Here is a 17,276-nt window from a genome sequence, read left to right as displayed (position 1 = left end):
GAATCACTGGTCCACTTTGCTAAGAAAAAAAAGCCAGGATTCATTGGCATTTTTTACTTATGGTAAAATACACATAACATGAAACTTGCCATCTTAACAATTTTTAAGAGTACAGTTCAGTAGTGTTAAGTGCATTCACATTGTTGCATAACCATCACCACCATCCATCTCTAGATCTTGCAAAACTGAAACTCGTCACCCATTAAACAGTAACTCTCCATTCTCCCTTTCCCTCAGCCCCCGGCAACTGCCATTCAACTTTCTGTCTCTATGAATTTGACTACTGTAAGTACCGCATGTAAGTGGAATTATATAGTATTTGTCCTTCTGAAACTGGCTTTATTTCATTCAATATAACATCCTCAAGTTTCAACCATGATGTGGCATGTGCCAGAATTTCCTTCCTTTTTAAGGCTGAATTTATCCCATTGTATGTGTATACTACATTTTGTTATCCATTCATTGGACACTTGGGTTGCATGTACCTTTGGGCTATTGTGAATAATGCTGCCATAAATATGGGAGTACAAATATCTGTTTGAGTCCCTACTTTCAATTCTTTCGGGTATATACCAAGAAATTGAATTGCTGGGTCATCGACAATTCTATTTTTCATTTTTTGGTGAACCACCATACCATGTTACACAATAGCTGTATCAGTCTACATTTCCATCAACAGTGCACAAGCATTCCAATTTCTCCATGGCCTTCACAACATTGGTTATTTTGCAATTTTTTTAACTTGATAGTAGCCATGCTAATGGGTGGGAGGTGGCATTGTGGTTTTTGATTTGCATTTTCCTAACCATTAGTGATGAGGATCTTTTCCTGTGCTTATTAGCCATTTATATATCTTCTTTGGAGAAATGTCTATGCAAGTCATTTGCCCATTTTTGAATTGGGTTGTTTTTTGTTGTTGTTGAACTGTAGGGGTTCTTTACATATTCTGGATATTAACCCCTTCTCAGATAGATGATTTGCCAATGTTTTCTCTCATTCTGTGGCCTGTCTTTTCACTCTGTTGTTTGTGTCCTTTGGTGCCCAGACATTTTTTATTTTGATATATCATTGGCATTTCTGTGCTTCCACTTTTGTCTCCTCTGGCTCTAAGGGAGGTGGACTGTAGGGGAAGGAGAACTGCCTCACAGCTCCAACAATGAGGGCTGAAAGGCCACTGGAGAAAGGCCACTAAGTCCTATGGCAAATAGACTTTCAGAACAGTTTCAAAAACTCCCTCAGTCCTGCCCTTCCATCGCCCTGAACACATTCATGGTGCAGAATTGCTTTAGTGATAATTGAATTTCCCTCCAGCTTTGGGGTTGTCAGGACAATCATGACAATCACTATTGGCCTGAAACCCACTGAGTGTGTATAACGGCCACTGCTAACAGATCATGGTGAATGAAAAACCAGTAGAAGAGAGGAGGTCTCCTTAGCATGCAGGGCAATGCTGGGACCTTTGGAGGCTGAAACGATAAAAAAATTATGGTGCCTGTAACCCAAAATATATCAAAAGATAAGCAACAGTAAGGCATAAAATGAATCCAAAAGGTTCTGATTTTACTCAAGATAACAACTTCAGAGTTTCTTTTACAATGCCAAAATCTATTTGCTTAAATTTCTGTCTTTTAATTAATTCATTATATTTTGGGGTGCTTCTGCTTCGCCAGTGCCCTAACCCCTTTTTGATTCACCTACTGGAAAATAACAGCTTTGTTATTATTGTTTTCCATATGCTATGCATTTTTGTGTACACTATGTAAAAGAATTTAATTTACATGTCAATCCCACAAGGCGACTACTATTACAATCTCTAGTTTTACAGTGAAGGAAACCAAGACAGAGAATAGTAACTTGCAGAAGATTCAACAGCTATAGATCAACAAATCTTAGGTCACAGAACCAGGATTTGAACTCCAGAAGTCTGGCTCCAGAGCTCTTGTCCTGAAGTCTAAAATCCAGCACCACTGGCTCATCTCCACAGCCTGCACCTGTCTGGACAGCTCCTCCTCTTGCCTCTGGCCCTGCACCAGCCACCCTGAGGTAGCTCCTGATATTCTCTATCAGTTACACTATTTCATCCTTCCTGCACACCACTCCCTTTACTCCCCTTCTAGCCGGTCTTTACCTTGTTAATCTCTGCCCATTTAGGATTCCCCTTGGGCATCTCCTCTGTGCCCACCCAGTCTGGGCTAGGTGCCCTCCAATGGCAGGCTGTGTAGGGTCTCATTGTACTTGGCCACATGGAATTGAAATTTATTGCTTGTCTGCTTCCCACAGTGGACTGGGAGTTCCTTGAGGGTGGTGACTAAGGTTTTAAATCTCTATGTTCCACCCTAGCCAAGCACCTGGTACCTCGTAAGCGCTTTGTATCTGTTGTTGAGTAAATGAATAATGGAGAACCTAGACAAGGACTTGACAGAGAAGAAAGAGGAGCAGGGACTGCCCAAATAGTAGTTTTCACCCTGGAAATGTTTTTACTACCCTGAGCAGACAGTGAGAAGCCCACATCCATATAGATGAGCAGATCGAGTGGAATAGAATGAATGGAATGAGCCTGGCTTCTTCAGGCCTGATGCTGAGGACACGTGCCCTGCCTGTATGGAGGAGACAACTTTGTCCCCCATCAAAGACAGTGACAACACAGGTACATACACAAATGCATAGCGCGTGTCACAGTCCTTAAATACATTACATAGGGCTGAGCAAAGTAGGCACCTGTGCAGGGTGTGGAGGACACATGGTAGCTCCAGAATTCCAGGAGCCAGCTCAGGGCAGCCCAGAACAAAGTGTCAGGGCCTAAGCAGGGTGCGGAGGGCATCTGCATGGGCAGGGGACAGTGGTCATGATGGCAGTTGATGACATTTGGGGGACTGAGCAAATAAGCAAATAATATATTAAGGATAATGGGAGCCGGCTTCTGATGAATGTCAGAGAAGGGAGTTACAAATGTAGAAAGGGAGAAAACTCTGTGGTGTTGGACTGGAATTGGAAGTATGAATTTATGGTTTTCAATACATGTAGATTAACATAGAAATAAATAGATACGTAAATAGAGGAGGAAGCTGGGATTCAAAATTAGATCTGTCTAGCTCTTTTCACCATTCTATACTACCGCCCTACACATAGGGCCTCTGCTGTGAAACCTCTGTCCCTTTCTGTGTCCCCCCAAGAACCCCAACCCTAACTCACACAGACTTAAAAGATTCCACCGTCATGGTTCCAGAGCATGAATCACACCCCATGTCATTAGTTGCACACAACTAACTCATGAGGTTTTCATTACATTGAGGGTAGGCCTCCTCTTATCTGTATTCCCTGCATCTCCCTTGGAGCCAGGCACATGGTCATCACAATAGTTAGTATTAATATTTATTGTGCAGTTGTTATGCATCAGGAAAGACTTCACATGCATAATCTCATTTATAGCTGAAGACAACGCTATGAGGGATGTATTACCATCATTCTCATTTTACATATTGGCAAGGTGAGGTTAGAGGTGTTAACTGAGATACCCCAAAATGCAGAGCTAGTAGCAAGTAGAACCAAGAGTCAAGGCCAGACAGTCTAATTCCTCAGGCTATGCTCCTCTCCCCTCGACTCTGCCACATGGACTTGGTGTAAGTAAATGTTCACTCAACAAATTCCTCCTGGGGGACTTGTGTATCTGAACGCTCTCCCTCAATCCAAGTCCACACTTTATGTTGAGCTCGTTTGAAGCTCACCTCTTTAGGGGAGCCCCACCCCCATCCTGCTCTGCACTGCCTCAGCATTCCTTGGGCACCGGACTTGCACCACGCCCTGACATATGACCAGTCAGTGTTGGAGCAGGGAACATAGTTTATCGAGATTTGTTGAACTGAATTCAATGCCCAGGAATGGAAGTAAACAGGAATACATGACAAGGTGGTATATTGTACAGGATACTGTGGCTATCTATTTCTGGATTTTCCAGGAGAGTTCCAATTTCTAAAATTCCATCCTCTCATCAGAACATTTGTCAGAATACGTGGCCAAGAATGTACTCTGGAATTTTGTTTAAAGAGTAGGATCACCATTCTACTGAAAAGAGATGGGAATGAAGACAGGATGTGCTGCTGGTCACCCACAACCCTACACACCCGTGAGCAGGTCACAGCTTCTTTCAACCTCTTTATCCATGGGTAAAACTGCAATGCAACACCTACTCCTACTGTGGAATGAAACAAAGTCTGTGTGTGAATGTGTTTTAAATGCCGATAAAGAATAATGTCGCATAAACCCAGTTACTGTTAGTGGGATTACTTACATTTTTACTGACCTGTCTGGCAAGTCATTTTCATTTGTGAAAGTAAAGAAGCTTTTAATGAAGGCCACTGAAGAAAAAAATAGGGTATAAAGAGTGCAAATGCCCTGAGGCCTTTCTAGTGTTTTGAAAAAGATACCTAGATATTTCCATCTTTTAGACTGTCCTCAATTTGATGTGTGTGAGAGAGAGAGAGAGAGAGAGAGAGAGAGAGAGAGAGAGAGAGAGAAAGAGATAGGGGTGAGAGCTGGAGGCTGAGTGGGCAGAGGTGAAGTTTTTTTAAAATTGTATGAGATTCTACCTGGTGGAGGAACCGGGCCATCTTACCTTTGCTGTATTGCGGATCAGTTCCCAGCTGTGTGAGGTCTCAGGAGATAGTCCGTTTGAGAGCTGAGCTTTTCTGGCTTAGCAGTAGCTCAGAAATTTTTTCTTTCTCTTTCCAGTGTTCTTCGTCCCAGCTATGCATGAAAACTGCTCCACCTTTGTACGTGCAGGGGTTAACCAGGGCATCCCCTGCCCCTTCTGCAAGGCTTTGGGTAGAGCAGATCCATAAAACTGAGAGCAGCTATGGGGAGCTTCGAGGGAGAGTGGTCCCCTGCAGAGCAGCATGCATTAGCATCAGTGACAAATCTCTTCTGGTTTGGATGGGGCTGAGACGCCCCTGAACTTCCTTCTGCTCTTGCCAAAAGTCAAGATCCTTTTGTTCACCTTTAGGGTTGCCAAGTCAGGCCTACCTCGCCCCTAGATGTTGTTTCCTGCAGGCAATGGGAAAATGATCTTGGAGCCAGAGAAGGGAAATCAACAAGGAAATAAACACAGGGTCACCACACCTTCAGGCCATCATTAGGTCTGGAATATTATCATGCTGGGACCAGCTCCTAAATAGGCAGGGGCTACTGACTGGACAGGCCCTAGAATCCTCGGCATCTTTTATTTTTGAATATGAAAAGGGGCATGCACCAAAATCTATATCAGGCAAATAAGTACTTCTGACTTGTTCCAATACCTTGCCAAAACTTTCAAAGATTTTCTATTGGCAGTATTGCTCATAACTGAACACTGGCTAATGTTTGTAGACGAAGAAAAAGAATGAGCAAGTTTGTGGCTGATACTATTTAAGACTCTTAACTCTAAAGATATAGAATTATTGTTTAAATAAGGATTTCTTCTGCTCATTCTTCAGCATCACCATCATCATCATCGTCAGCGGCTGCAGCATCTTTGCTAACATTTATTAAGTGCTTACTGTCTACCAGGTTCTGTAGTAATTACCTGACCTGCATTATTTTATTTAATTCTCAACAGAATCCTATAATTATCACTCCCATTATATAGATAAAGAAACTGAGGATTAGAGAGACTAAGTCCTTCCTGCAAAGTGACCCAGCTAGTTAAAAATGTAAACGTTGCATTTCTGGAAGTGTGCTTTTCTGAGTTTTGCTTTTCCCACTGGTTTGCTTAAGCACTTCTGTGGGCTGACAGCTCCAGCGATGGCCAAAGATTTTACTTAAATAAGCGATTAGCTCTGGGAATCAGATTCTAAGTAGAAACATGAATAATTAGTGAATTAAGTAGTCTCTTTCCAGAGATGTGAGTCGGGTGCTGGATGTTATCTTATGTATATGCAACACGCAAGAAAGACACATAGAGTCCAGGTACTTGTGGCTGCCTAATCACAGGTGGTGCCGCTGGCTGCGGTGCCTTCAGCTCTCCACTGTGACTCTGATTTACAAACAAGGAAGTACACTGCAAATCCCTTGGCCTCTGTGTGCATTTTGGTCATGGCCTGATTGCCACTTTGTCCTTTTGACTTTCGGAGCCAGCTGCTACAAGTTTCTTTTAATCAATAATCCACCGAGTGAATGAGGCAAAATTAGCAGCCTGGAAACTTCTGCCTGGTGAGATGAAGTCAGCACATGTATTTTCAGTCCTAAGGTCACACTTCTGACTCTTTTTGGTTCTACCCCTAATCTTTATTTTTAATTGCTAGCAGTTAGCTCTCTTGTGTCATGGCGGTTACCCAGGGCAGCTGGCATCTGGTCAAACAAAAGTAAAACAGTTAATTAGGAGACAAAAGGATGCCCTCCAGTGGGCCCAAGTTGTCTGTTCTCATAAACATAAGAGTTGTGACATCAGGGCAGTTGCACATTCTTGTCACCCTTGGATTCGTTTGGCGACGCTTTGGGGGTATTTTGCCCTAAGGCTGCATGAGCCTTTACACTTGAGGTTGGTCAGCTTTTTGTTCTTAACAGAGACTGAAGACTTATTTACTGGAGTTATGGTAACAAAGAGAAAAAAGTCTAGGCATTTACTTCATTTCATTTTTTCTCCCAGAGGTTTATAACTAAGTGCAGTTTTTAGATATGTTTATGGACTCTGGTCTTGGAGTTCTTTGATGAGGAAGGGTAATTTATAACAGTCAAATGGGCCTTTTCAACCTTATCACATGAAATAAAAAACCAAAATGTTGGAAAGGAGCTGATGTAATAGAGACTTTCAAGCTCCTCATCTGCTTCGTGGCTTTTCACCAACAGGAAACAATGATGGCAGATTTGGGGACTGTCATAAGCATGGGGTTTTCCATTCAGAAAGGTAAGGTAGGTGGGGATTTTATTTCTCCTTTCTCATCTGCGAGCAACCGGATTAGCACTGATTGATTTGGTTCCAAGAATTGAGTCCATTCCGAGATTGCCAACACACACACATACCTCCCAAACCTGCTTTTTTGCATGGTCATGTAACCAAGGCAGCTGACAGTTTAAAACTGGAAACAAAGAGAAGTCATGAATGAAAAGCAGGCATATTAATTTAGCTTTACAAGTGTGCCCTTTCCAAAGCCAGGATTACTCATTCCCTGGCAGCCTACAGCATGGAGACCTGCTCAAACGCCATGGCTTTAGAGTGTCACTTCCATTTGGTGTGGGATTTTAAGGAGAGAGGCTCCAACTCAGCAGAAATGTCCAGCTGTAATTAAAATCCTTGTCATTATGAAGCAAACATAGCTTCACCGTAAAGGGGAGAATGGCTCATTTTTAGTGTCCCAGAAAAGTCACAAATATCATACCCAGTTACATGCAGAGAAAACTTCCTCATTATTGGTGCATTTTGAGAATGCATTAAAGGGACATTAAATCTCAGAAATGTGAAATGACTGTGGAGACATTTCCATCTTCTAACTGTGATAAAAAAAAATCAGAACCTGAGCTAGCTTTCTCTCAGGTCCATTTTCACTCTTATGAGATGCTCAGGGTGAAAATGAATTTATGTTAACAAGAGGGAGAAAATGGTTTCTTTGAACCATTATGACCTGGTTGCTTTCCTTTCTGTCCTGTAATGGTAAACCTTAGTGTACTCACATGTACCTACAAGTGCGGCAGGAAGTGAGGAGCCCAAAGCCCCACCCCAAGGCTTCAGATACTGTTTTTCTGCCAATGATCCCCATATTTGTGTCTCTGGCTCAGACTCTCTTCTGGGCTTCCAACTGCATTCTCAGTGTCTCATAGCCGTCTCAAACTCCACACAGCCAAAGCCAACTCATCATCTTCTCTTCCTGCCTCGCCTCATGTTTCCCCATCTCATCCATCTAAATGCTGCAGCCTGGGAGTTACCTCTACAGGGCCCATCCCTCAAGTCCCACATCCAATCCACGAAGTACTTGTTCCATCAGTTGCACCTTCAAAATTTATATCCATTTCAATCATTGCCCTCTGTTTCCACTCCCACAACGGTCTGAGCCTCTGTCGCTCTTACTTGAATTTCTGCAGTAGTCTCTTCATGAATCTTCTTGCTTCCCTTCTCGCCCCTTGTCCCTCTATCAAATCTGCACTCCACATTCCAGCTGAATTAGACTTTTAAAAAAGTAGGTCAGCTCATGCCATTAGACAATCTAGAGGCGTCAAGATTCTCCACTGCACTCAGGAGGAAACACAAAACCCCTGGCGTGGCCACTAGGTTTGGCTTAACGTGCTCCCTGCTCACTTCTCCAGCATTATCTCAGCACGCTCCCTTCTCAGTGTACTTGGACCACAGAATGCACCACTAATGGCAGTGTCTTGAACACACCCAGCTTTTCTCCATCTCACAGGCTTTCTTGTTCCTGGACTGGTCTTTACCCTTCCTCTCTCACACACAGACTCTCTGTCTCTTCCTGCCTAACTCACTCTTTCTCATCTTTCAGGTCACAGCTCAAAAGTCATTTCCTAGGGACACCCCACGACCTCGCCCCTTGCCCTCATCGCCTTTGAGCACTTGATACTACATGTAAGTCTATTATTTATTTGCCTATTTTGCCTAATATTTATGTAACTTATAATTTACCCACTTACAGAGACCCCTCCCTCCAAAACAAGGTTTCCTTCCATGAAGTCAGGAGCTAGGTCTATTTTGTCCCCAACTATATGTCCAAGACCTGCCTGCTACACAATACATTCTAAATAAAACAAAATGCTGAATGAAGACGTGAATAATTGAATGAGATCATCTTTTTTCTCTCAATTCAGGTTAGTTAAGGAACCTGAGTTTCTTAAATAGTGGTTGAGAGGTACTCACATGTTTTTATTCACATACAGATCTAGTTTTCCCTGTGCAGATGTAGAGAATTAGCAAATAATTGTGGCCTAGAGAATCTACCAGAGTCCTCCTTTCAGAGGAACCACTTTCTGTTGCCTCTGGGAGTGCTGTTCCACAGCGCAGGGAAGAGATGGGGAAGAACCAGAAAATAAAGGCTTCTGGCTTTCCACGTTAGATTTTGTAATTCATTTTCCGTGAAAACGATAGGGCCAAGTGGAAATTGTACTGTTTTAAAAGTTTCTGGGGGCCAGCTCTGGGAAACCAAACATCATTTAGATTTAGAACATCAGTTTATGGGAAGAAATGTGTTCCAAATTCTAACAACCAACATATCCTCCAAAAACTACTCGGAACAAAAACTCTAAGTGGGGAGTTTGCCTGTTTTGTGTTTTAGATGAATTTGTGAAAATACTGTGACTCATCACCAGCCACACCCTCCCCGGCTCTCATCTTAATTTGGGTTCTGGTTAGCATGCATTGGACAACACTGGGAATGCCTCCGAGATAATTTATTCACACTGGAATTTTTTTATTTGCATTGAGGCAGAGCCAGGAAACACTTATTTTCTTGTCCATATTAGGAAGTAGCTTCCGATGCACCAAGAAAGTGCAATATTGAACCATTCTCCTGGCCTCCCTCAAGCTCCAGAGTTAATCCTCCTATTAGGAGTAAAAACCAATCCCATTGGTGAGATTGGGAGCTCCTGACTAATCTGATTGGTGAGATCAGGAGTCCCTGACCAATCAGATTGGTGAGACAGGATGGAGGACATCCTTTCCCAGGCCCCTCACCTGAGCACTAGGGGATGGCATTGAAAAAGCAAGGGCCTCCTTCTCTCGCATGCTGGATTCTGTGTGATGAGACTTGGAGGACATGGAGAGGGTGGCTGTTCAGCCTCCAGTCACCCTGTTTGTTCGTTTGTTTATTTATTTATTTGATGGAGTTTTGCTCTTGTTGCCCAGACTGGAGTGCAATGGCGGGATCTCGGCTCACTGCAACCTCTGCCTCCAGGGTTCAAGTGATTCTCCTGCCTCAGCCTCCCGAGTAGCTGGGATTACCAGCGCCTGCTACCACGCTCGCTAATTTTTTCGTATTTTTAGTAGAGACGGGGTTTCACCATGTTGGCCAGGCTGGTTTCAAACTCCTGACCTCAGGTGATCCACCCACCTCGGCCTCCCAAAGTGTTGGGATTACAGGCGTGAGCCACTGCTCCAGGCCATCACCCTGTTTTAAACAGGCTGCGCATGCACAGGGATGCCAGCCCAGCTGAGACAGGTCTCTGCTCTCTTGCTTTCGTCTTCTTTCCTGTCACTCTTTTGATTGGTGTAGTCGGACTCTTGCATACCATAGTTCAGAGAGGACGGGATACACCTTTGAGTCATTTTTAATCCAGCTCCTCAGAAAGCTGATACAATCTTTAATATCCCCTATTGGCTCTTTATTTCTGTCCTCAGCCAGAATGGAACTCTCCATCCTCAACCTCCAATTTTCAATCATTTGAATTGTATTTTAAATTGTTTTTTCCATAAACAACTTTGCTATACCTATGTATAAAATGCTTGTGAAAATAAATCTAGTGCTCGTATTAGAAAGTGTATAGATCAAGTGTTTGCCTAGTCTGCCAAACCAGTGTTAAAACAAAATCTTCCTGCATTCTAGATTTTTCAAGGAAACAGGCAAACTCCCTGAGCAATTTTATATTAAGGGGCTTTGCCATGAAGTCAATCCAATCAAATGCACGCCCATGTATCTTATCTCTGTAGCTAGCATTTCTGCTCTATACTTTTGTCATCGTTTAAGTAGTTTTGCAGTGCTTTGCTGACACAGAATTATTCCATCATGTAATTGAAGAGAACCAGGCCTAGAAAGACGTGGTGGCTTGCCCAAAATCACAGTGAGTCTTGGAGCTGGGCACACAAATCCAACATCCAGCTCTCAAATCTGCCCTCTACAAACTCCAAATTGCTTGCAGAGGCTGCAGTTTCCTTCTAAAAACAGTTCTCAGGAAAATTCAGCTTGCTGTTTTGGAGGAAGTGCCATCTTTTTCCTATCTTTATGCCTAAGGTATCTCACTTGATCTTGTCTTGAAGGGGATTTTTGGGCAGAGATTGGGCTAAAAGCCATGAGGATAAATGAAATGAGTTGTTGCATGGAGAAAATCAGATTTTCTTTGCAATGCCTCTAAGTTTTTCATCAGGGTAGGAAGAACATACAGATTTGAACTCTTCACTGTTACAAATTTTAGCCATTTTGAGCAATCTGGTTCGTAGGGGTCAGGAAGATGTCACCTTTATGACACATTCCTTTATTTCATGCCTTTTTAAAAGAATTAAGGACATTTCTCTTTGAAGTAAAACTACCTCCTCCAAGGCTCTGTGCAATGCTGAGTATTGTACATTCTGGGACAGTCATGGCGAAGAGAACCAAGCTGTCATTTATTAGGCAAAGGCTGTAGCCTCCTCCAGGATTTTGTTTCCAGCCCTGAGGACACTGTCAACACTTAATAAATGAAGAAAAACAGCAATAATAAATATCGTGAATGGAAAGAACAATGTGAAAGGCACTCCAGACTTCTTTTCTCCAGGAAGAAATTTCTGAAGTTGTCTTAGACTTTGGAAAAAATCCCAAGATACTATTAATATAATGGCACTTACCTCTATTTTCAGGGGACAAAATCCTTTAGACTTCCTATTTTGAGAAGGCCTGCTTGATTTCACTGATTAATTAATTGGGTTGGCTGATTTTCCAAACCTCATCGCCATGAAAAAGCAACTGGAAAACATATTCTTTTTACATGTGGAGTTCTCTAAACTGGTTCAGACAGCTGGACCCCATTTTGTGTTTGTTTTTTCAAACAGATTCTTCGTGCTCTAAACCAAATCCAGCTGTATGTACTAATTGCATTTCAGCGACCAGGTTGGATGTTGTCTTTTTGAGAAAATTTCATTTAAAAGGAAAACGGATGCTTCAGCCTCACTGTGGTGCATTATTGCTTTTGTCCCAGTGTTATACTTTGTCTGAGAGCATTCGTCTGGTAAACCGAGCCTGTGCTGGTGTTCTGTGTATGTCATACTGTTATAGGCAGACAATTATGCCAGATGGCCTCTAAAGGCTCTCAAATGTGTTTGCACCTCTTTCCTCACACTACTTCCTCATATACATGTGTACACACACATGCTTTGAAATATCAAGAGAAATTATTTTTTAATTTAAAAAATTATAGAAGTCAAACACTCTCAGTGAAAAAGCTAAAAGTAAGAAGAAAAAAATACCTCAAGTGAATAGTGTAAATTTACCTGCTCCTTTAGTACCCAATAACAACAACACACACATATACACTCAAACGTGCCCACATACATACCCTTATCCCCAGTCTCTAGGGCTAATCTTTATCTGTCTATGCCACAAATTATTTGCAGCTTGTATTTATTATCTAAGGTTGCATAACAAATCACTCTAAAACTCAGTAGCTTAAAATAACACTAATCGTTTACTATCTCTCACAGTGTTCTGTGGATCAGGAGTTAGGGAGTGGCTTTACTAAGTGGTTCTGGCTTGGGGACTCTCATGAGGTTGTAGCCAGATGCTGGCTGAGGATGCAGTCATTTGAAGACATGACTGGGGCTGGAGGACCCTCTTCCAAGATGGCTCACTCCTATGGCTGTCATGTTGGTGCTGGCTTCTAGTAGAGGCTTCAGTTTCTCTTCATGTGGGTTTACATAGCCTGCTTGAATGTCCTCATGGAATGGTGCCTGACTCCCCATAAAGAGTGATCCAAGAGAACAAGGTGGAAGGTGCAATGCCTGTTACATTCTACCCTTGGAAGTCACACATCATCACGTCTACTATATTCTTTGGTCAGTCAGGCTAGCCCTGGTTCAGTGTGGGAGGTGACTACAGAGAAGTGCACATTCCAGAAAATAAACATAATTTGGGTCCATTTTAGATGACAGCTACCACAGAGCTCCCATTAAGCGGTGGGGTCTACTTCTCCACTCCTTGAATCTAGGCAAGCCTGACAATGTGCTTTGTTCATAGAAGTTGGTAGAAATGATATGGAATACTATGTCGTCATAAAAAGGAATGAAATTATGTCCTTTGCAGCAACATAGATGCAGCTGGAGGCCATTATCCTAAGGGAATTAATGCAGGAACAGAAAACCAAATACTGCATGTTTTCACTTCTAAGTGGGAGTTAAACTTTGGGTACCTGTGGGCATAAAGATGGGAACAATAGACAATTGGGAATATTAGAGGGGTACTAAAAGGGACAGAGGGGCAAGAGCTGAAAAACTACTGGGTACTATGCTCACTACACGGGTGATAGGATTATTTGTACCCCAAACCTCAGCCTCATGTAATATACCCATGTAACAAACTTGTTCATGTACCATCTGAATCTAAAATAAATCTAAAGTAAAATAAAATAAAATAAAATAAAAGTTATTTTTTTAAAAAAGAATGGAAATGTACCAGAAAAAATACATAAAAAAGAAATTGGTAGAAATAAAACTGTGGCAATCCCAAGCCACGGCTCAAGATTTGCCTTTTCTGCTTTTCTCCTTGAGGATGAGAGAAAGGCCAGGTAGAAAGAGTTGTCCCAGCTGTCCCTGCTTTTGGGACATATATTAGTAAGCCTAGCCAACACCGTATCTAGCAGAGATGACTTGTCCTAGCTAAGCCTAACCCAAATTGCCAGCCCACAAAATCATAAACAAATAAGTGATTGTTGTTTTAAATCACTAAATTTTGGGGGATGGTTTGTTACACAGCAATAGAAAATTGATACAATACGATAAACAATGGTCTACATTTTGTTGATTTCATATCCAACAATATACTGTGGGTATCCTTTCATGTTAGTATGTATAGCTGTCTGTCATATTTAAAAAATTCCAATATGAAAATTTTATAATATGGAAGTGTCCTAATTTTTAACATATTTGCCATTAATGGGCATTCAGGTTGTCCATAAAATTTTTGCTACTGCAAGGAATGCTTTAGGAACATTACCTGTTCTGTTACTTGTTGCTTACATTTGTAGAAGTGAAGTTGCTAGGGAAAAGGGATTAGAGATGTCATCAAATATTTGAAGTGTCAAAAATAGCTGTGCCAATTTCCATCACACTAACAATGTATCAAATTTTAAAGGAAAATCCTAAAAGCTCGTTGATGCCCTCTTCCTGAAAATTCAAAGCCAGGCCTTTGTTCAAAGCCAGGAGGTGGTGAAACAGAGCTGGGAGCAGTATAGGACTGTGTGGGACCACTGATTCCTCTGAAGATGTAGTGAGAACAGACCAAGGAACTCAGGGTAGAAATACAAAAGGTAGGTACATGACAGAGGAGTAAATGGAAATGTGGAGGAGATTGGCTTTTCTCATAGAATCCTGACACTTTTTCTATCTCCAAGAGCTTTTTCAGAAATAAATTTAATAGACAAGGCTGCTAACTAAAAGCCTTTTTTAAAAAAGTATTACAATAATCAGTAGTAAATCTGAAGTATTAAAGATAACAGCAGTGGTTAGAGTCTTACACAAATTCAACATTAAGGCCTTAAATCTAACTTGTCAGTCACTTATTTTAGCCAGAGCATTTGCACGGACCCCAGGCCCCCTGGAGGCCCTGTGCGACTCTAGAGGTTCAAATAATGATGCCTACCACCATGTGGCAGATATGATCGAAACGAATCTACATATATTCCTACATGCATTTAATTCACACAGCAGATGAAGAAACTAAGGCATAGTGGAGTAGCTAGGTAATTTTCTGAAGCTAAGGGTGGTAATAATTAGAGGAGCAGAATTTTAATCACTTTGCTCCGAGAAGCTCTGATCGTATCAACTTCTGTGTGGTTGACCAGTTGGCTGCTTGCTTCCACCATTCTTCCTTTCTGGAAGAGGCTTGGGATGCATTCACTTCCCAGCCTCCCTTGCAGCTAGAACATGCACACATGCAACCCAATATTGGCCAATGGGAACTTAGGGAAGTCAGCTGGGGGACTTCAGGGAAGACTTTTTTTCCTAATAGAAGAAGATGCCTGCAAAGAAACCTCTTTCTCTCTTCCAAATATTGTGGGAGTGTAAATGTGTCACTTAGAATGTGGCAGCACCTATGCTGCCAAGCTTGCAGATTGCAGAGTGGAGAGATGGGAAGAGGCTCTATTCTTCATGATGCTATTGATCTGCTAATCCAATCTCAGCCTTGCCTGCCTATCTCTCAATTTCTTCTATTGTAAGATTATTAAGTTTCGTTTTTGTTTAAAACCACTTTTAGTGGATCTGTTCTGTTACTTGTAGCTGAAAGCAACTGAAACATTATTACTTTATGCCTCCAAGAATACTTAATTAATTGTAATCTCAGTATTTTGAAACTGTATTTTAAATGGAGCTGGGAAACCCTATAAGAATACAGACCACACATTTCATATACAACAATCAGACTCCTGCTTCATTCTGTTCTTTGAGCTACAAACACAGAAAACATTATTAATGACAAATTGAGTCATTTTTAAATGAATCTTACTAAAAGTACAAATGAAAAAAAAACTAATTCACTTTTTTTAAGCTGGAGGAAACCTAGTTTTAAAAAGTGCTAATTTACTTTGCTGTGCAAAGGCCTAGTAGTAATTGTTGAAATAAGGGGAAATCAGAAATATGAATTGGAAGTACCCCCCTGCCATGGACCAGGATGTGTATACTTTGCTCTGTACTTTTACCATAAATAGTTTTCAAAATTTTATGTAACTATTCATCAAGAGACGGTCATTTATACTTTGGAAGTTTAAAAATTCAGAATGGTCCTCACTTCTGCATACTTCTATTGGAAAACAGGATCCATATTCTGTTTGGATAGAATATAATGAAAGGGAATAAAATCTTGAAAGCAGTTTTGGTAGAAATCAAAATTTTTGCTTCAGATTACACTGCCCTAAATGGCAACCTGACTGAGAATAAATTAGTGTGAACTGATTCCACACTGTCAGGCAAGCTGTCCGCACCTGCTGAGGTGATAGTTGAGGGTGGTGCAGTTCTGTATATATTTAGACAAAGAGAGAGAGATGGATTTGAAGGAATTGGCTCATGCAATTATGGAGGCTGGTAGGCTGGAGACCCAGGGAAGAGCTGATGTTGGAGTTCAAGTACAAAGGCCATCTGCTGGCAGAATTCCCTATTCTTCTGTGGAACTCAGTCTTTGTCTATTAATGCCTTCACCAGATTGGATGAAGCCCATCCACATTACAGAAGAGTAATCTGCTTTACTCAAAGTCTACTGATTAAATGTTAATCTCATTTAAAAATACCTTCAGAGAAAGACCTATTTGGTAAAACATTATTCTATTAGGTTTGTGCAAAATAATTGTGGTTTTTGCCATTATGTTTTTATTGTCATACTTTAAGTTCTGGGATACATGTGAAGAATGTGCAGGTTTGTTACATAGGTATACACATGCCATAGTGGTTTGCTGTGCCCATCAACCCATCATCTACATTAGGTTATTTCTCCTTATGCTATCCCTCCCCTAGCTCCCCACCTCCTGACAGTCCCCAGTGTGTGATGTTCCCCTCCCTGTGTCTATGTGTTCTCATTGTTCAACTCCCATTTATGAATGAGAACATGCAGTGTTTGGTTTTCTGTTCCTGTGTTAGTCTGCTAAGAACGATGGTTTCCATCTTCATTCATGTTCCTGAAAAGGACACGAACTCATCCCTTTTTATGGCTGCATAGTATTTCATGGTATATATGTGCCACATTTTCTTTATCCAGTCTATCATTGATGGCATTTGGGTTGGTTCCAAGTCTTTGCTATTGTGAACAGTGCCACAATAAACATACGTGTGCATGTGTCTTTATAGTAGAATGATTTATAATCCTTTGGGTATATACCCAGTAATGGGATTGCTGGGTCCAATGGTATTTCTGGTTCTAGATCCTTGAGGAATCACCACACTGTCTTCCACAATGGTTAAACTAATTTACACTCCCACCAACAGTGTAAAAGCATTCCTATTTCTCTACATCCTCTCCAGCCATCTGTTGTTTCCTGACTTTTTAGTGATTGCCATTCTAACTGGCATGAGATGGTATCTCACTGTGGTTTTGATTTGCATTTCTCTAATGATCAGTGATGATGAGCTTTTTTTCATGTGTTTGTTGGCCGCATAAATGTCCTCTTTTGAGAAATGTCTGTTCATATCCTTCACCCACTTTTTGATGAGGTTGTTTTTTTCTTGTAAATTTGTTTAAGTTCCTTGTAGATTCTGGATATTAGCCCTTTGTCAGATGGAAAGATTGCAAAAATTTTCTCCCATTCTGTAGGTTGCCTGTTCACTCTGATAATAGTTTCCTTTGCTGTGCAGAAGCTCTTTGGTTTCATTAGGTTCCATTTGTCAATTTTGGCTTCTGTTGCCATTGCTTTTGGTG

General features: G+C 41.4%; 1 protein-coding gene across 2 annotated transcripts in view; it reads right to left on the bottom strand.

Annotated features, from left to right (window-relative positions):
• Nucleotides 1–4,922, bottom strand: part of LNX1 (ligand of numb-protein X 1) — a 201,054-nt gene extending 196,132 nt beyond the window's left edge. The window contains exon 1 of one of the 2 annotated variants that reach the window (XM_004038680.5): nt 4,613–4,922. The gene's annotated coding sequence lies outside the window, so the exon portion shown is untranslated. The remainder of the gene's footprint in view (nt 1–4,612) is intronic. The other variant, XM_055385813.2, reaches the window with a different exon arrangement.
• Between the last annotated feature and the right edge of the window lie 12,354 nt (nt 4,923–17,276).

The sequence above is a fragment of the Gorilla gorilla genome, chromosome 3 (assembly GCF_029281585.2).
Source record: "Gorilla gorilla gorilla isolate KB3781 chromosome 3, NHGRI_mGorGor1-v2.1_pri, whole genome shotgun sequence".
In the NCBI taxonomy this organism is placed as follows: Eukaryota; Metazoa; Chordata; class Mammalia; order Primates; family Hominidae; genus Gorilla; species Gorilla gorilla.
Note: the sequence above shows the minus strand (reverse complement) of the source record. Positions and strands in the feature narration are given on the sequence as shown.